The following is a 21,081-nucleotide window of genomic DNA, read 5'->3' on the forward strand; positions in this document are numbered from 1 at the left end:
AGTTTTGGATCTACCTGATATTTAGAATCCTGTGGTCTTTCAAAACAGACAGGCAAAGTGGATTTGTCACGGACATCTGTGGACCTACACAGCCCTAGACACAGATATTTCTGTGCCCGGTCACAAGCAATCCACTCCCCTGAAGAAGTCCAGCCTTGTGACCATGGGAGCATGAGGTACATTGCTGAACTGTTCATAAAGAAGGTTCAATGATGTTGTTGTGAGCTTGATTTCAGGTCACGGTCAAGATTACCTTCCGACCAGACTCAGAAATCTTGTAACAATGCACTGGACACTTTTGATCATATGTAAACAGGCCCACTGCATTCTCTCCCTCTCTCTCTTACAGTTATGAGTCGTCCACTAAAATAAAATTAACCAAATTGTAGTTTCCTTCTTCTTCTTTTTTTAAATAAAAATAAAAAATGAAAGAGTGCTGGAAACAAATATTAAATGTAGAGGTGTCCCCATTTTGATCTCTCTTGGCCCCGGCCACGACCCGCCCAATCCTTCCTCCGTTCATTACATTGGAAGAAGACCACCATGCGTTCCCCATAAAACAAGAATTACAGATGGTGGCCCATTGTCTGAAGATCCAGGCCGTTGATGTAGTAGGTTCACGGGTGCATGTGAGAAGCCCAAAAAGATCTTGAATGGCTTATAAATTGATTGCCAAGCAAGAAGAGTTCGCATTCAACAGAGAATAGGGTCACCCATAGATGTTGTTGTTCCCACTGTTTAGTTGGTGCGGGAATCATGTCCTATTGTAGTGTTTCAAAATAGATGGATGGAATGGTTCAGTCATGGACATCTCTCTATACACTACACAGCCCCAGGCATAGAGATATCTCTGCACTCAGCATCACTGCCAATCTGCTCCCCTAAAGAGGTCCAACCTGATGACCACAGGGAGCATGGGGTCCGTTGCTGAACTGTCCATATAAAAATAAAATAAAATAAGGTTCATTGATGTTGTTGTGAACCTGATTTTCGGGGTCACAGTCGTTATTACCTTTGGCCAAACTCAGAAATCTTGTGACAATGTATTAGACACTTTTGGTCACATGTAAACAGGCCCGCTGCAAGTGCACACACTTTTGTAGCCATCCAATCTCATGTTTGGAATAAAATTTTTGTTATCGATAAAAACAGATTAAGCAAAATCATGTTTGGTGGGCCATAAAATTGTAATCAACTAACTAAATTCACAATGGATGTTGTTCACTTGTACACATATATAATAAAATGTCATGTGTAAGCAGTATATATGGATGGACGGCATGGATAAATACATACATTAATGTAGAGTCCACATATGTGGTGGATTCAAAATCCATTGAAATCTTGCAACGGACCAAATGCAATTCCATAGGACTAAATGTAATTCCATCCCACCTAATCCCAACCAAATTGCAGTTTCCTTTTTTATTTTTAAATATAAATTGGAAGAGTATTAGAAGCAAACACTAAATTTAGAGCTGTCCCCATTTTGATCTTACTCAGCCCCGACCTGGCCCAATCCTCTCTCCTTTCTTCACAATGGAAGAAGACCACTTTGCCTTTACCGTGAAGCAAGAATTAGCAGAGGGAAGCCCATTGTCTGAAGATCCAGGCCATTGATGTATAGTAGGTTCACATGTGGAGGTGGAAAGCCCCAAAAGATCTTTCAGGCCCTAAATTTTTTTAATGTACCATAAATAGTTTTTCAAGAAGTAAGGCCCAACAAGGAGAGTTCACATTCGACAGAGATTAAGGTCACCCATTGATGGCTGGGTCCATTAGATCAATGGTCTAGATCACTGAATCATGGCCAAAATGGAAAACAAAAAGCTTTAAATGAAATATATGCAGAGTTCACATTCAACAGAGATTAAGGTCACCCATTGATGGCTGGGTCCATTAGATCAATGGTCTAGATCACTGAATCATGGCTAAAATGGAAAACAAAAAGCTTAAAATTAAATATATGCTGGCTATGGGGTTCGAACCCATGCGCACTTATGTGCAGAAGATCTTAAGTCTTCCCCCTTAACCTCTCGGGCAAACCAGCACTTTGTTCATAAATCTAACATTATAAATTTTATTCTATATAATTTCCCGCTGTATCAAAAACACACACAGGTGAGATGATGCGAGGCGTTGCCCGTTGGTTAGAAGTTTTCCACCGCTCATTTTACAATCGATGGAATCCCTCCTGTCAGTGGCTAGGTTCACCCAAGCAGTGACAATTTTGAGGGCGTGGGGCCCAACAAAATGAAAGACCTGGATCAATGTCTATGGGATCGCTTGCTTGATAGCTAAGATACTACTGATTGCATTGTATCCTTTTTAGAGTTCACTGGTCTGAAGCAAATCCAGACCGAAGATCAAATGTCACTAAATCTCTGTGACTGTTGAGAACATGGGAATTATATGATGAATGAGTGGAGGAAATGCATAGCATCTAAGGTTTTAAGTCTCTTCAAGTGGGGTCCATAGTACAGTGATCCAAACCTTTGAACTGATGGACCGTACCATGGCTAGACCATATCCCAAAAGTATCTTCTATTGAAATTCTAGCACTTAGATTTCTGGCCTATGAGATGGATGGTTGACAAACAATTCTTAGTTCATATTCCCCCAAGAAGGGAATAATTGGATGACTATGATCTTTACATCCGCCAAATGACGGATTGGATTCATCCATCTGAACCGTCCGACATATAGTTCACTCGTTGGATAAGATACAATCCAAAGGCTACATCGATAAGATGAGCTGAACTTCAGAACCATAGAAATTTTTTGGACCCTTGTTGAACACTCAAAAATTAGGTGAATTGTAGTCAGTTAGAAAGATAGAACCAGCGTGAATTTTTGGGTGTGATCCATCAAAGAGGTGGCCCATCAATTGGACGATCCAGATTTGATATATATTGTCCCTTTGAGATGTAATAGCATAATATGTTGCATCACCAAAGTTTAAAATGATAGCCCATCTGGATCAGACAACCTGTGTAGAATCTCATCCATCCGAACCATTCAACCACTCTCACACCTCTGTGTTGGCCAACATTCCAAAATTGGTATTAATATGATAATCCTAACGGCTAATAGATAGAAATTCTTATGGACTGTTATCAATAAATAAGTCATTTATCATATTGCTTGGGCCGTCCAACTACATTACTTGTATCACTCGCATTAATTCGGATTTATTGTAAATACAGAGCAGGCATCAACCTACTCCAACTACATTACTTGATTTCAGCTAGAAAGTCCGCGCAAAAGGTGGGGCCTACCATGAAGATTGCATAGGGTCAGATCTGATTGTCAGCCGTTCATTAATTAGGATGGTGCAGCCTGCTAGATGAGACGATGAGTGGTGAGCAGGCCGCTTTTCGACTTAGGTGATTCCACGACTGGCCCACGTTTTGCACCGCTCAAATGCCATGGAGGAGTCAGTTTTTCATTTCTTACGAGTGGGAGACCCATAGTTCTATAATCCAGACGATTGGTCTGTCGTTTTCCTCACCATCAATTCATCAATAATGGTCAAAAGATCATCTCAAGGCTGCTGTTGTTATTTCAATATCATGTGATTGTACCAAAATGATACGACCCCAAGCATTAGGATGTCGAAGATACAGTATATAACCGAGATCCGATAATATCGGTCTTCTGGTTAAGATAATCAGGTAGCTGTCAAAGGGTGAGGTCAATCTTCTAAAAATGGATCACCTGTGCCTTAGGTATCAGGATTTTTTTTCTCTTTTACATATAAAATAATAATAATAATAATTTTATAATCACCCGCTGAAAACAATTCCAAAACACATCTCTAAATGGAGAACTTTACTTAATATTCGAATTGAATCCAACATACAAGTGTAAACTCGAATTATGGCTGAAGTTAATAAATATTTAATTACTACTACATATTATACTAAGGAATGTAAACAGTGATCAAGATATATGGTACGGTAAGGAATGTAAATCATAGATAATTGAAAGATTTGATTTGGCTTGGTTTAATTTGTATGAGACTTTTTTTTTTTCTTTTTTTTTTCTTTTATAGAATTTCTTTACTATTTATAGTTTTAAATTGACCATCGGAATGCTTTCCACGGTCTAACAATTACTGTAACTGCTTCAACATTATATGATCTTCTAGAGGCTTCCTTCTAAACTTGCCGCTTATTCCAATAACCAGTCCATGCTTCCTTATTGAGTCGGCCATGTTCCTCTCAACCACCTTTACTTTGTGGATAGCATGGCATTGCTCAATATATGCCAACCGTATCACCGCAAAATCCTCTTCAAGTATATATGCAAATCTCAAATACACCAAGTAACTCTTATAAAACTACACGTGTCTCTTGCTAATTGGCTCTTGTAAGAACATACAGAAATAGGGTAGAACCATAGTAGTAAAAAAGTCTTTATATATTCTTCTTTCTGTTGGGTTTCTTCCTGACTGTTCCTCTTCTCCTAACCAAGCTCCATCTTTTATCGTTAATCGATCATCAACCACACATTGATCACATCTCTTTTGTTGGTCGCTTACCCACGCTCCACTCGACTGATCTTCACATCTTTTTATTTTGACTATTCGACTAAGCTTCCCAGCCATATTTCGACCACTTATTTCACTCTGTTGACTAAGGTTTTGTCTTGGTTGCCTTCTCGGTCGACCTCTTGGATAGAGCTGTACACGAGTCGAGTTAGCTCGGTCAACTCGCTCGACTCGACTTGAAAAAGGTTGACTCTTCTCGATTCAAAATTGGATTTGGACCGAGTTGAGCTGATTTTTGGAGCTCGAAAAAATTTCAAGCTGAGTTTGAGCTCGAATCGACTCGAATTGAATCAAATCGATATCTCGGTTATTTTGATATTGATGCTTCTTGTCAGGTGTTTGATGAAATGACTCAATAAACTATTGTTTCAGGGTGTGTACATTCTCCACGAGATCGGTTGGTGGCAAGGAATGAATGAATACAAAACAAACCACTAAAAAAATTACATCATAAAACTACCCCATATCTTGATTTTGATTTTGCTTATCAAGTGTTTGATGAAATACCTATATCTTTCCTTTGTTATAACACATGTCATTTCCAATTATATTGTCCAAGAATTGTTAGAAATTGGTACAACATCCCCCCCAATGTCACTTCACCTTTGGTAAAAGGTAAATGTGATATTAATTTATTATTTGACATAATAAATGTGACTGCTTGGCCATGTAAAAACATCAATTTCATCCATCTTGGTCAAAATCGACTATATTGATCGGAAAACATCAAAGTTGGCCGACTTGGTCGAATTTAGCAGTCTTAGTCGAAAATTGGTGAATTCAACCATTTTGGTTGAATTCAGCCGTCTTAGTCGAAAAGTGATAAATTCAGCAATTTTAGTCGAATTTAGTCATCTTGATGCGCGTGTGTGTGTGTGTGCATTAGTCATCTTAATCGAAAAACGATAAAATCATACAGCCGAGAACTTGGCCTACTACTTCCTAAACCATTTAAATAGTTTGGTCACGATTCAAATGATGTGATTCAACCATTGGAGGTGGTGTAGGGCCTACATGGTTTTGTCTTCCATGGTACGGTGGATTTTCAAAGAAGGGTTGCCCCCCAGGTATATTCCGGTTTTCTTCGTTAAGGATAAAAATCATGACCTTCCACTCTGGTTGCCTGACTTTGGAGGGGTAATGGAGCATTTTGCACATCCTACATTGGAATAGGAGGGGTGTTCCATTGCAAGGGAGGTATCGATGGTAGCTAAGTCATATTACCAACAAAACTTCCTTTGGTATAATACTACATCACCGTAGGTACTCTTTCGGTAATTATGGCTATCAATCAATGCATGGCCTCAGTCAGGTTAACCATTCATATGTTAACATTCTCAGTTTGAATGCAGAATTGCTCGGCTTGAGCATATACTAACTTTACTTGAGTTCTCCCATATTTTGAACATGTTGGATACTTAGCTGCACATCCTGCAGTCCGACCATTATCTCTTCAAGAAAAATGGTCCAAGAGGTTAATGCCCCTTCTTGGTTGATGGACCCAAGTGTCAGATTAGCATTTAAATTCAATAATTTGAGTGCCAATTGAATCGATATATCCTTGGTCGAAGGTAGTGCAGTTAGTGTCGAGGATTCAACCTTAACAATTCGATTACTCCTATCTTATTTCTGATTGGTCAATTTGCAATGTCGCACTGGTGAGTAAACTAGAGATGGTCCCACCGGGTGTGCCAAGCAATATGTTGCTATTATTTCAATCTCAATCACATGTTTAGGGCGAGCGTGCCAAAATTCAATGTGCGGCTCAATTCAAACAGAACAACTATGATTCCAAGCTCCAAGATAGACAGATACGTCGAAGATCAATCGTATATGACTAAAATCTGATAAGATTGGTCATCGATTCAACCAATTGCATAACATTGCTTAAGATGATCATGTCATTGTCAGAGGGTGGGTTCATCCTCTGAAAATGGGTCACACTTATGCCTTTTTGTAAGTGTTAGTACTGGTTAGATCTTCTGCACACTTTAGTCCTCCACGTCACTTCAAGAAGCGCGACTCGACATCTAAAGAATAGAAGATTCAGTATGGTTGCAAGTGAAAGATTAAGTGTATGTCAACCTTCAGGTAAAACGACTCTAGGAAAGACCATAGGATATAGGTTTTTATCATGCCCTTTATATGTTTAAAATGTGTAAATTTTCTGTGTAAGATTGGGGTTGTTTGACCAGCCCAACCCTTGGTTTGACTAGCCGAATTTTTTTCTGTCAGCCTAACATCAGCCTCGGCCAAGTTTACAATAACATCAAACTAAAAAAATTTGTTATAAGTTCGACCAACTCGATACTAGGTTCGACCAACTTGATACGGGGTTCGACCAAATGAACTTGGCTCAGGCCAGCCCGAAAGTATCTTGGGTTAAGTTTTTAATAATGATTATTTTCATATATTTAAGGGGATTCAGCCAGCCGAACCCTGTATTCGGCCAATTGAATTTTCTCTCAAGCCAATTGAATTTTTAATAAATCCTATCTCGCGAAATCTGATAGCAGTTGGAACAGTATCATTGAAATTTGGTCAACCGAAACTATTCTTAAGCTGACCGAAGTTCCAAAATATTTGGTTAACAGAGACATTCTCTCATTGTTTTATATACAAAAAATGTGATAAAATATTCTCAAGCAAAGAGAGAAACTCAAATCCTTTCAAAGTTAATTGTGTAGTAATTCCTATTTTGTTTTAGCTTATTCAATTCTTTTTCTCAAGTTAGATTTAAATTTAATTAGAGAGTAACCAATCCTAGACTTGATATTAGAGAATTAAATCTGCAGGTTTTATGATTTTATTCTTTGAGAAACTATAGATCCCTATATCCTTTCAGGTTTTGCATACATTAATTCATTATCATCCAAGAGACAAGATTGCTGCATTGATTAAAGCCTCGATTTCATCAGTATTTTTGCATCGATGTTTCGTCTTCAAAAGGTAAGTATTTATTTGATTAAATTTCTATCATTTGGGTTTGTTGAGACTCCAGGAAAATCTCATCAGGTTTAGTGGTTAGCCCATGAAAATCACTAAGAGGTTTTATTATGGTAAGCCTATGAAAATCACAAGAATTGTAAGAAGTTATTCAGGTAATCTTGTGAAAACCTTAAAAACACTGGAAAAGCAAAATTATGTGGAGTAGTAATTTTAGGAGTAGAGTAGGTGTATGTTGAACACCGAACCATTATAATTCTTTGTATATCGTGGTGATTATTTACCTTATTCTCTACCTTTACTATTTTGAAAGATTGATTTTAATGACGTCATAAAATAAGGTTCTCCTGTTTAAAGTTTTTGTCATACAAATTAATTAGAATCAAGGTTTTAATACTTTTTGCGATTGAAAATATATTTTTTGCAATCCCCCCCTCCCCCCCAGGACATCCATATCTCATCTTTCACTTTTGTACAAAAGAACTTTCTTTTCTTCAATATAGATAAAATAAGAAGAAAATTCTTACAATTAACCATAGAGAACAACTGCAGAACACCTTTCTGGATAGAGAACTTTCCTTGATACTCGAACTAAATCTAGCGTATGAGCGTAGACTCGAATTACATGTAAAGTTAACAACTACTTGATTATTGATACGGATTGTACTAAAGAATGTAAATTGTAAGTAAAGGTAAAAATTACACTAAGTAATGTAAATCATAGATAATTGAAAGATAGATTTAGCTAGGTTTGGTTAGGTTAGAATGAGACCCCTTCTTTTGTTAAATTCCCTTGCTATGTTGTAGCCTTAAACTCATCATTTGAATGTTTTCCACGTTCTGACAGTTATTGTAACCATTTCAGCACTATATGACGTTCTAGAGACTTCCTTCTAAACTTGTCACATGTCGTTATAACTGCTCCAGGCTTCCTTATTGACTTGACCATGTTCCACTTGGCCACCCTTGCTTTATGGATGACAAGACATCTTTTGATATACACTAGTTGTATCACCATAAAATCCTCTTCAGATATCTTTGTGGATCTTGAATACACCACATAACTCTCATAGAATTACATGTGTCCCTTTCTAATTAGATTTCGTAGGAACAAAAAGAAATAAGGTAGATCCATAGTAGTCCAAAAGCGTGTCTAAATTCTTCTCTTTGTTACGTTTCTTCTTCCGGACTATTCCTCTTCTGTAATGACCCGAAAAATTTTGTGCCAAGACCCGAGTATTACCTCTATTTTTTCCTTAGAAGCTATTTGTGGGTAATTAGCGCTAAACTCCATTGCTTGTGAAATTAACATCAATCACTTTAAATTTGATCTGCATGACTCAAAACCTGTAGAATCATTAGCGTTATGTTACTCTGAAATCTGGGATTCATCGCTAAATCCAGTTGCTCTTGGGAATTTTTGGAAGTTCTGGATCGGACCTGGACCGCGCGTCGAAAGTTCGATAGCGATTATCTTAGGCAGTTATGGTCACCATGTTGGACTTGGCCATCACCTCAAAAATCAAGTCCAGATGATGTTCTGGGTCAATTTGATTGAGTCCGGAGTGAAGAGTGTGAGAACGGTGAGAGATTAAATATGATTTTTGAAATATGAGTCGTGTCGTTTGCACGACGATTTTAAGCAATCTGACCATTGGATTCTGACCCAATTTCACCCTCGGATCAGGGAAGATGGCCCAGGCAAGTCATAGTGCTTGTGGACCTGATCGAGTTTCGGTGACCGTTGAATTGAGTGTGGTCCACCACGGCTGATCTGTAAATCCAATCGGTACGAAAACTCAGTCTGACCTAGATCCATGGTCAGTGAGCTTAAGTTCGACTGCACATGGAAAAAGGCCCACCGGAAGTGTTCCGTTGGATCGAGAGAAGCCTGTTTTGGTTATAACCTAAGTATACCTTGGCCCTGGGGTTATTTTCATCAATGTTAGGCCTATATAAAGACCTTAAAACCCTCACTCTCTTTTCCATACGAATTTCCTAACCCTAGCTAAGAAAGAAAGAGGAAAAGAGAGAGAAAGTGAGAGAGAAGTTGGTGAATCATCTTAGATTCTTTCCTATTACTCTACATCCTTAAACCTTCACTTTTGAATCGTTCTTCTGGCGATTCTAAGTTCATCTTTGGGTAAGTTAACCTAACCCTAATCTGTTTTAGAGCTTAGAGTGGTTTATGTATGTTGTATCTCATTTCTATTCTTGCCTTAGGTTGTCTAGTCGCCGTTGACGAAGACATATCGTCTGAATCAGTTCGGTGCGCTATTTCTGGTTTAAGATACGGACTTTAATCGTATAGGTTATGGTTTTCAAGGCTTTCAATGCCAGCTAATGGTTTATTCTTGTTATGGATGAGTTTTCACATGCCAAATGCTATGTTTATTTTACGTTCCTGATATGCATGTGATATATTGAGATTTGTGTATTCTATGTATATGTAGGAAGTACCGTATACATATAAAATATGAGCATATGTTTACCATGATTATTTGTCATGTAATTATGCTAATTGTATGTGTGACAACTCCTTGGCAAAAGGAATTGTTCAAATGTGTGTATTACAACATACATCATGTATGTTGACCTATGTAATCTAAGTGTTTGAAGAAATGTCTAAATGGTCTAAAGGGTGATATATTAACCTAATTGCGGGCGTTGAGAAGCGATTCTCAACACTCCTATTGATGTGTATGATTTACCACATGCAAGTCATATTCCTTGTTGTTTAATTTCAAGTATTACTTATGTGAAAATCCATGTTAAGTTGATATTCTTCAAATGCTCACATACTACATGGTTTGAATTGTTGTTCCATTACTATTCTAAATTGTTGATATGAATATCTGTTGTAATGGAATATGTTTGGGACTATGAATAGTCCAGGAAATCGGTAATCGGCCTTGAGTTCGTAGTTAAGGTTGTTTTCGCCACGAAGGACATGTTTTGACGAACCCGAGATGTATTAGAGTTGTCGGCAGTGGTTTGGCCACACGGAGTATTTGCGCACTCTATGTCGTTCAATCCAACGTGCGCTCGTGCTAATCGAGCTCGTCAAGTAACCCGATTGTCCGATGTATGTTCACCATGTATGGACGCTATTGTTTGAATTTAGGATACCAAACTTACCGATGAAATCCTATTAACCGTTGTACCTTGATCCGTTAAGACTCATGGCCGAACATGGTGGTATGGGACACTATGGTTGAGCTGTCGGCCTACGCTGGGGTGACGAGCCTTCCCGTAGTGACCAGTGAGCAACCAAACTTGTGAGCCGATTATGGTGGTATGGGACACTATATTCGTGCTATCGGCCTACATTGATTGGTGACGAGCCCTTTGTAGTGACCTCGAGCATACCTGGATACCGCATTGAGGTGACGAGCCTTATTGTAGTAACGAAGGTATGATAGGTGTGCATTGATTGGTGACGAGCCCTTTGCAACGACCTAAAACCATATGATCGTATGAGATTGTCTAGGACTGACGACCCTAGAATGGATCACTATTTGGAAATTGATATGAGGAAGGTACCTTAGCTTCCCAATCCTGCTATATGAAAAGGACTAATAACAACTTGGTAATCATGTTCATGCACCGCATTGCATGTGCCTGGAAGAGGTGGAGCACTTGAGGTGATGTCATGCGTAACGTAAAATGAAGATGCTGAGGGTGTACAAGCAAGGGCATACATCATTCTACATACATCATTGCACTAACAAGAGTAATTAGGACATGTTTGATTGTTCTGCTTTATCATTACTGCTTGATTAAATTGATAACATGTTAACATTTGCTTTATTATTCCACTGAGTTGATCACTCACTCCCACGTTCTGGGGCAGTGTTTAAAGACCCACCAGACTCTGTCTTAGATGCAGATATTGATGCGACCCCTGAGGCAGAGCAGGAGTTCGAGGATGATGAGGCTGCATTTTCTTTCATGCAGTTTTCAGGCGGGTTCCTGTGAGCCATGTCCTGATGTGCGGGAGTTCTGAGTTTCTTTTGGAATAGATAATGTCTTTTAATGCTTGTATTTTTGATAGCAACACTTGTAATATGACCTGGTATGTATACGTATTTCAGGGACTTACACATGTACACTTATGTTTCTTTAAGTCTTCCGCTTGCGTCTTTCACTTATTCCTGAATTATATTTGCAGTTTGGCTTAATCTATTCCATGGTTTATGTACTCATACAGACAACATACATCCATCATTAAATATATTGCATAAGTGATGTTTTGAAACTTGGGAGCTGAGTTATGCTCGACCCCCGAATTTCAGGGCGTTACATCTTCTCTTAACCGAGCTCTATTTTTGTCGCTAATTAATCATCAGCCACACATCAGCTGCATCTCTTTTGTTAGTCGCTCGCCCGCGCTCCACTCGACTACTCTTCGAATCTTTCCATTTTGACCTCCCGGCCAGGCTTCCCAGCCGTATTCCATTTCCTGGCATCCCTCAGCCGCTCGGTCTACTTCTGGATGCCTATTGAATACTCTTTCCACTTCCATATGGTTATCGACTGCTTATTTCACTCTGTCGACCAAGATTTTGTCTTGGTTGCCCTCTCAGTCGACGTCCTGGATGACTCTCGGTTACTTGGTTTACTTTTTTATTCCTTTCAACTACTCCCTATCTTTTCATCTGGTTAGTTGTGATTCTATAAAGATCACTCCAAGCATCCTTGAAGGTCTTTAGCATGCTATATCTTTCCCTTGTTATAATGCGTGTCCTTTTCAATTGGTTTTCCGAGGAATGGTCAAAAATATGGTACAACATTGTCCCCTACATTGCTTCGTCCTTAGTAAAAGGTGAATGTGATGTTAATTTGTTGTTTGGTGCAATAAATGTGATTACTCGGCTATATATAAATATTAATTTCAGTCATCTTGGTCGAACTTGACCATCTTGATTGGAAAAACATCAAAATTAGCCTAGGTTGAATTCGGTAGTCTTGGTTAAAAAATGGTAAATTTGGCCATTTTGGTTGAAAAATGATAAATTATGTAATTTTGGTCGAATTCGGTCGTCTTGTTCGAAAAACAGTAAATTCGGCAATTTTGGTCGAAATCAATCATCTTGGCAAAAAAAAATATAGCAAATTCATCCACCTTAGTCGAATTCAGACATTTTGGTCAAAAAAAATGGCAAAATTGCCCATGACAATGTAGACTGCTGGCCAATACATTCTGAATAGGGCTTATGATTGACGAAGGTAATAATACGGCGAAGAACTTGGCCTAGTACTTCTTTAATTATTTGAATAATTTGGTCACGATTCAAATGGCATGATTTGTCCATTGTAGGTGGTTCAAGGCCTACTTGGTTTTATTTTCCATAATACGGTGGATTCCCAAGGAAGAGCTGCCCCCTAGGTATATTCTAGTTTCCTTTTTTAGGAATAAAATTCTGACCTCCCAATTTGGTCGCTTAAAATCGACGAGTAACAGAGCATTCTATAATGTATCACCCTGGGTGCTCTTTTAGTAACGATGTCCATCAATCGATGTATGGTCTCAATCTGGTTAGCCATGCATTTGTTAACATTCTCAGTTTGAACATGAAATTGCTTGACTCGAGCCTGTACCAAGTCTACTTGAGCTCTCCCATATTCCTGAACATGATAGATTCTCAGTTGCACATCCCGCAGTTCGACTATTATCTCTTCAAGAGAAGTGGTCCAAGATGTCGATGCCCCTTCTTGGTTGATGAGACTAAGTGTCGAATTAGTTTTTAAATTCAATAAGGGGGTCATTTGAACCAACACGCCCTTGATCGGAGGTGGTGCGGCTCATGTTAAGGGTTCAGCCCCAGCGATTAGATCGCTCCTATTTATATTTTCGATTGGTCGATTTGCAATGTCGCATCGGTAAGTAAACTAGAGACATGGTCCCATCGGGCGTGCTAAGAAATATGTTGCTGTTATTTCAATCTTGGTCACGTAATTAGTGCGGGCGTGCTAGAACTAAATGTTCAGCTCAATTCAAACTGAACAAATATAACCTTAAGCGCCAACATAGGCAGATATGTTGAAAATCAACCATATATGACCGAGATTTGATAAGATCGGTCGCCTATTCAGCCACTTGTATAGAGTTGCTTAAGATGATTAGGTGATTGTCAGGGGGTGGGGTTCATCCTCTGAAAATGGGTCACACCTATGACTTTCGTATAAAAGGACTTTCTTCTCTTTTGCACAGATAAAACAATGAGGAAATTCTTACAGTTGGTCATGGAGAACAATTGCATAACACCTCTCTATATGGAGAAGGAAATTCTTATAGTCGGTCGTGGAAAATAACTACATAACACCTCTCTGTATTGAAAACTTTGCTTGATAATCAAACTGAATCCAACCTATGAGTGTAGGCTCAAATTATAACTGAAGTTAACAACTACTTGATTACTTTTATGGATTACATTAAGGAATGTAAATGACAGATAAAGGTAAAGATTACAAGAAATGTAACTGACAGATAATTGAAACATAAATTTAGTTTGGTTTGGTTGGTATAAGACCCATTCTTTTGTTAAATTATCTTGTTATTTATAGTTTTGCACTAACCATTTGAATGCTTCCCATGTTTTGACAGTTAGTATAACCATTTCAACACTATATAGTATTCTGGAGATTTCCTTCTAAACTCGCCACCTGTTCCAATAACCTTTTGGAACTACTTCCGTACGACTATCGACCAGTTAGTTCACTCTATCAACAAAGGTTTTGTCTTGGTTGCCCTCTCAGTTGACCTCCTGGATGATTCCCATCCGCTTAATTATTTTTGAATTCCTTTCAACTGCTCCCCGTCTTGTCGTAATGTCATCTGTGATTCAGAAAATGTACTCCAAGCATCCTTGATGGTTTTTATCATGCTATATCCGAAGCAGATTGATTGGTGTACTGCACAGTACTGACCTCATTAGTGTGTTAACATCAAGTTCTGTGGACCCCACCATGAAGTATGTGTTATATGAATAGCTCTAAGGGTTGAGCCCAAAATTAACATAGATCCAAAGATAAAGTGGACCACAAGTTTGAAAGTAGTGGGAGATTGAACATTTACCATTGAAACCTTCCCGGGGCGGTGGCGTAATAGAAGTCTTGAATCTTTTTAATATTTGTTTTTTCTCTTCATCTATGTGTTTGTTACCTTATTAAAAGATTGAAGGGAGAAAAAATTTATTATGGTGGGCCATACAAATGTTTTAATGGTGGGAATCATTGTCCCCACTACTATTTGTGACGTGGCACACTTGGACTTTGGATATGTGTCATTTTTGGACACACGTCCTAAGATGATTTCGCCAAATGCATGAACCGTGTCCATATAATAAATACATTATGATGGTTGTAGAATTTGGTCTTCTTTCCACGGTATGATTCGTACCGTTAACTGGAAGACTGCCGAACTCTTCTACACGCACCATGTATATACACGTGGCGAGGTCGCTGGTACCGGCTAATCCGCTTCCCATTATATATTTCTCTTGCCATGATCCAAGAATGGTCAGAAATATTACACGAGTCTTTTCCAATTCGACTCGATTTCCCAGAAATATCAACCTTTCTATGATGGCCCTACAGATCGATGGTTAAGAAGAAAATATAACAACCATCCATTAAACTTTAAAAATAAAAAATAAAAAAAAATCTTACTATTGATATTTGGGATCTTTCGAACTAGGAGATTTTTGGGGCCACCCAAGACGGAATACGACCGATCAATGGTCTTGATCACTGAAAAATGGGCTCCACTTGTAAAGATTGGAATGGGAAAAACCGTCCGTGCACGGTAAGATGTGGGGGCCACGCATCACATATAAGAGGCTAGGACGCGCGGCACAGGTGTGTGTCATCTGGGCTATTCATGAATGGGGCTCACCTGGAATATAGCCTCGCCCAAAAATCAGCCCGGTCCACTCATCCGGTGGGTCTCACATATATTTTGAATGCTATCCTTCCCTAATTTTTCCTGGCCATCCATTTTCTCATACAAGTGTGGATTCCTTGCTGGAGGGGCCAGATTTCTCACATGTGTGCGAGTCACCTAACCATTTCTCTGAGTACGATTGGTATCAATCAGTACTCATGCAATGAACGAAGACTCTCCTGACCTTCAAACTGCTATTGAACTGGGTCGATAGTGGGCCATGAGTATCCTCCAGGTACGATCCAACGGTTGTAAAATAAATCACAACATTAACATCACATGTTTCTAATTTTTACTGAGACTGGCCAACTGAAGGGAAGAAAACATTCCCCACCTAGATTTGGGGCTGTGGCATCAGTACATCCACCAGATTTCAAGACGGTGCATCGTCGCCCTTTTATTTTCTGAGCCTATAGTAGTGAAAATCAGGCCCAAACCCATATCATTACAGCAACAGACGGATCTATACCCGACTTCAGTGAGGGACTCAATAAAAACATTGGCCGAAGACTGTTTATTTGTAGGCCATCTTAATGGCCAGGACTGATACGCGGTCTTAAATGAGAGCCATGAGGCCAGATCAAGATGGACCGCTCTGCTGTCTGAGGAGTTGAAAAATGGGCCATTTATATGGTGTTTAAAATATTGCAGTGTTGGGGTCCATGTGACCCTTTCCGATTGAATGGTCCTTAAGAGGAGTCGTACGATCCTTGTCTTAATACATTCCTAGATCAGGTGGGCCACACATGCACAGAGAGAGGAAACGGATTGGCTACTCCCCCTGTCACCAGCCAATGGCTTGTGGTCGGTGCTCGGTGGGCCCCCTCATGATGTATGTATTTCATCCATGTCGTCCATCTATTTTTCTATATCATTTTATGATATGAGACTAAAAATGAGGTATATCCCAATCTCAAGTGGACCACATTACAGGAAACAGTGTTGAATAAACGTTGAACATTAAAAACTTTTTTGGGGGCCATAAAAGTTTTGGATAAAGATTATCTTTGTTTTTTCCCTTCATCTGGGTCTGTATGACCTAATAAACGGATTGGATGTAAAATAAACAGTACAGTGGGCCTTAGGAGAATTTTAATGGTGGATATCCAATCACTATTGTTTTCCTGTGGTGTGGTCCAATGAGATTCATATCCCTCTCATTTTTGGGATCAAGCCCAAAAATAATCTTTAAAAATGGATGAATGGAATGGATGAAACATATACATCATGGTGGGGCCCACAGATCACCAACCACAAGTCACCGGGCTGGTGGCAGGGGGAGTAGCCAATCCGTTTCCTAGAGAGAAAGCAAATGGATTATTGGAACGGCATATATGCATAATAGAACACATGTCCATATGAATTCGGTCTAGATCGGTCTAAAATGACCTAAGCCATAACATGTCTTGAAAATTGACCCGCCATACATGCCCAGCCCATGGGCCAAGCCCATAGGTCTAAGTCCTATCCAAAAGTCAACCCAGGAGGGCCACCCTCAGAATCAATCATCCACAAGGTGGACCACGTGATACAAGGCCTGCAGGTGCTACACATATGACAATCTAGCACATGTAATCACATGCATAGGTGCATGTGGAGAGGCGTATGTAGCACCGAAACTGTGTAGCTCAGCTGGGCCAGGTTGGGTTTGTGAGCCCAAGCGCAACCCAACCTCCATAGGAGTTGGTGTAATGCCTAACCCAACTAGTGCCCAGCCCAAGGGATGAAACTTAACCCTGATGGAATTTAGGTTGGGTCAGCCTAACACTAATGTGGGACCCACATTATAGTGGGGCCCAGAAAGCTCATCCTCATGGGAAAAATTTCCGTACACAGTACACGGTACACATGTATTACTAAAAATAATTATATCTATGACCATCCAGGTAACTTTACCAGACTAAAGTCTACAGATCATCTTTCACTACTCATCAAACACCCAGCATGTGGGCCCATTTAGTAGTGATCAAGTTGGCCCAACCCAGTGTTTGGTATGGGTTGAGCCCCATCGAAGTTATCATTGCAGATTTGGATTTGTTGTTGTTGGCTTTTTAGTTTGTTTTTAATTATGTAGGTGTGCCAGAATCAATTAGTGGATCATCTTGACTGATCAACTTTGATGGTCCTCAATCGCCTTTTACATCTTAAACATCTCGATTGTGTTTCTTATATATCAACTATAATATTTTGTTGACCATCAAGTGCCATATAAAATTAGACTTATTTACACTCACAAAAAGTATTTCAACTCTTTGAAAATCTTTTTACTCTCTTCCTACTTATCATATAATGTGGCATGTTATTATCTATTAACTTTTCTCATAATTGCTATCGTTTTGTCCTTCATTTTCTTCGGCATCGCATGGGTTTCTTGCAAAGATCCTTTTTCCATCTTTTGTGTTCTTTTTGGCTTACATGAAAGCACTCGTGAAAGCTACGAAGATTTGTTCACATGCACATACACATTGTACACGTGATCGGCAGGTATCTCTATACAAACCGTTTCAATGTAGATTAATTAAATGGTCCTAATCTCTGGCTTAATCACAGTAATTTTTAGGTTATTTCCCATTGAAAGTCAGGTCAACAATATGAACGGTTACGATCCAATGAATTGCATGGGAATTATAAGGCACCCACTTGCATGTGTGTGGGTCATGTTACTTTACCAGGTTTTCAAATAACTCATCTGCATGGATGCATGTATTCCCATGTCTTTCCGTCTTTTCTGAATCTAGATGGTGTTTTTCATTTCAATTTTTAGGTTTAAAATTCCACGCGCGTGTAAGGTCTTGCCCATCCACATGCATTAAGAAGTTCCAATATGAAACACATGTGTGAGATCCACACTTTTGATACGGTTGGAAATAATTCTTAGATCTCACACCCAAGTTAGGAAGTTTCACTCTTCAGGTGGGCCACGTTTTACAATGTAAACCCACAATTACAAGAATTTTTTTAGCCATCCATGTTGGAAACGGATTGGCTACTCCCTGCCAACGGCCCGTGGCTGATGGTCGGTGCTCTGTGGGCCCCACTATGATGTATGTATTTTATCCATTCCGTTCATCCATTTTTACATATCATTTTAGGCTTGATTCCAAAAATGAGAGGGATATAAATCTCAGGTGTACCACACCACAGGAAAACAATAGTGATTGGATATCCACCATTAAAATCCTCCTAAGGCCCACTATACTGTTTATTTGACATCCAATCTGTCGATTAGTTCATACAGACCCAGATGAAGGGAAAAACCAAAGATCAGATTGATCCAAAACTTTTATGGCCTGAAAAAGTTTTTAATGGTCAACGTTCAGTCAACACTGTTTCCTGTAATGTACTTTATTTGAGATTAGGATATAACTCATTTTGGTTCTCACACTATAAAATGATCTAGAAAAATAGATGGACGGCATGGATGAAACAAATTACATAATGTGGGGCCCACAGAGCACCGACCACCAGGAGGGGAGTCGCCAATCCGTTTCCATCCATGTTTTGTATGCTACGGACCATCCAAGGTGTGAAATTGCCTTCTTTTTTTAAAATTTTTTTTTTTTTATTTGTAATGAAAGATCTAAAGAGTGTAACTCATCTGATGGAAAGCTCATTCTTCTGTATATGTTTCACGTTGGCACATGCGCCTGAATGGACGGGGAGGGGCTTCCACACGGGTGAAATTAGCAAGCCTCCATATTTCCTACCTATGACTCGGATTCGGGAGTGAACCCTCCGGGAGTGAGGTCGGTATCGGTCGGTGCTCCGTTAGCCCCCTATGATATTGTGTTATCCATGCCATCTATCCAATTATTTCCGTATCACCTTAGGAAATAAGCCCAAAAATAAGGTAGATCCGAATCTCAGGTGAACCACACGAGAGGAAATACTATTGTTTGAACACCTACCCTTAAAAACTTCACGGAGCCTACTGTAATATTTATTTTCCATCCAACTTGTTGATTAGGTCACACATACCTGGATGAAGAGATAAAAAATATCAGATTAATCAAAAACCTTTATGACCATAGGAAGTTCTTAACTGTGGATGTTCAATCACAATTGTTTCTTATGGTATAGTCCACCCGAGATTTGGATCAACCTCATTTTTGGGCTCATGCCCTTAAATGAGCTGAAATAAAAATGGATGAACGGCATGGATAGAAGGTATACATCGTGGTGGGCCCATTACTGACCAGTACCCACCTCGCCACTAGCGGGGTCACTACGGAATCTGACTTCCTTTAAGCCCACACGGCCACACGCATGTACAAGACAGTCCTCTGCAACCACAGATGTGCCAGCCTGACATGTTAGTACAACATCCAATTCATTCATCAAAGGCGTACCACTATGTAGACGCAACCAATCAGTACTCAGTAAAGGGTGACGGTTTATTAAACAAATTTTCGGATGAAAATCAGTTTGCTGAAGTTTTCTTAGCCGTCCTACTCTTTCAGACATCGTGGCCCACCTTTTCAGTGGACCAGATTTATTATTTTTGGAAGAGAACATTCCACATGGTTAGACCTTATGAACGGCTAGCTTGGATATTGCATTTATATGCAACGCTAGCATGTGTGTGTGTGTATATATATATATATATATATATATATATGGTGGCATGTACATGAGCTGCCTTGTACAGGCGTGTGGGCAGGCTTCCCGAACCTTATCCTATATTAGAGTCCTAGTTTGTGTGCAATGCACATAGTCAAGAGACATTACATAATTAAGAATGTTTCAAGTCCAACCGGTTGGACCATAATTTACAGTCCACCCAGTAAATTACTTCCAATCTTCCATCTTCCTATAACATCTAACCCTTCCAAAAAGTTTGGGCCCACCAAAAGGATTGCCTATTGCAAAAAATCAGCCCCATCTACTTATCATAAGGGAAGCACCATAGAAAACAATGTCTAGCCATTGATAAATAGGAAAATACAAATATAATCGATTTAATTAGTGTATGTGGCTTATTTTTGCACGACATAATCCCAATGGTTCATTCAACCTATTGGACGGGTTGGATGATGCAAATACATGAAAGGTTGGAAGTTAACCACGCCTGTTAGACTTGAGACAATCTGATTTTTTTATGTACTAAAGTTGGATAGATGTAAAGGGTGTGGGAACATAGTCATATGGCATTCACATGCATGAGCTTCCACTTCCCTGGAAATAGCATTTGAAAAAGATTGCTGCTATGGCTTCTCCAATTCCTCCAACGAGTCTTCCAAACAATCACTCACATGGGTTGGTGCAATATAAGATTCTCTCATGCATGATCACATGAGTTTGGTCGTCCATTTATATCAAATTAGAGGTTTCTTGAGCCTATACCCGTGTAGAACCTAGCACAAGCATGTGCAAGCATATCTGTGCAAGATCTGAGCTTTTCATCAGGTGGGCCACCACTGTTTAGAGTTTGTTGACCGTTTGGATCTTCAGATGTGTGTGCCAAAATGTTTAGATATACTTGGCTAAAAGCCGGCCGTTCTGTTGGTTTTTCAGAGAATGGCCCACGTAAGGAGTTGAAATGGCCTGATTTTTGAGACGGGAAATCTAGCAGACGCTATCCATTGGATGGAAAGCTCAGATGTCGCACAAATGTTATATGTTAGCACGTATGCTTGCG

At 39.4% G+C, this 21,081-nt stretch overlaps 1 non-coding gene across 1 annotated transcript; it reads right to left on the reverse strand.

The window, feature by feature from the left end:
- Positions 1–1,967: 1,967 nt before the first annotated feature.
- TRNAL-UAA (transfer RNA leucine (anticodon UAA)) lies at positions 1,968–2,050 on the reverse strand. Its single transcript has one exon. It is a non-coding gene; the product is annotated as a tRNA-Leu (tRNA).
- Positions 2,051–21,081: the final 19,031 nt, after the last annotated feature.

The sequence above is a fragment of the Magnolia sinica genome, chromosome 3 (genome assembly GCF_029962835.1).
Source record: "Magnolia sinica isolate HGM2019 chromosome 3, MsV1, whole genome shotgun sequence".
Lineage (NCBI taxonomy): Eukaryota > Viridiplantae > Streptophyta > Magnoliopsida > Magnoliales > Magnoliaceae > Magnolia > Magnolia sinica.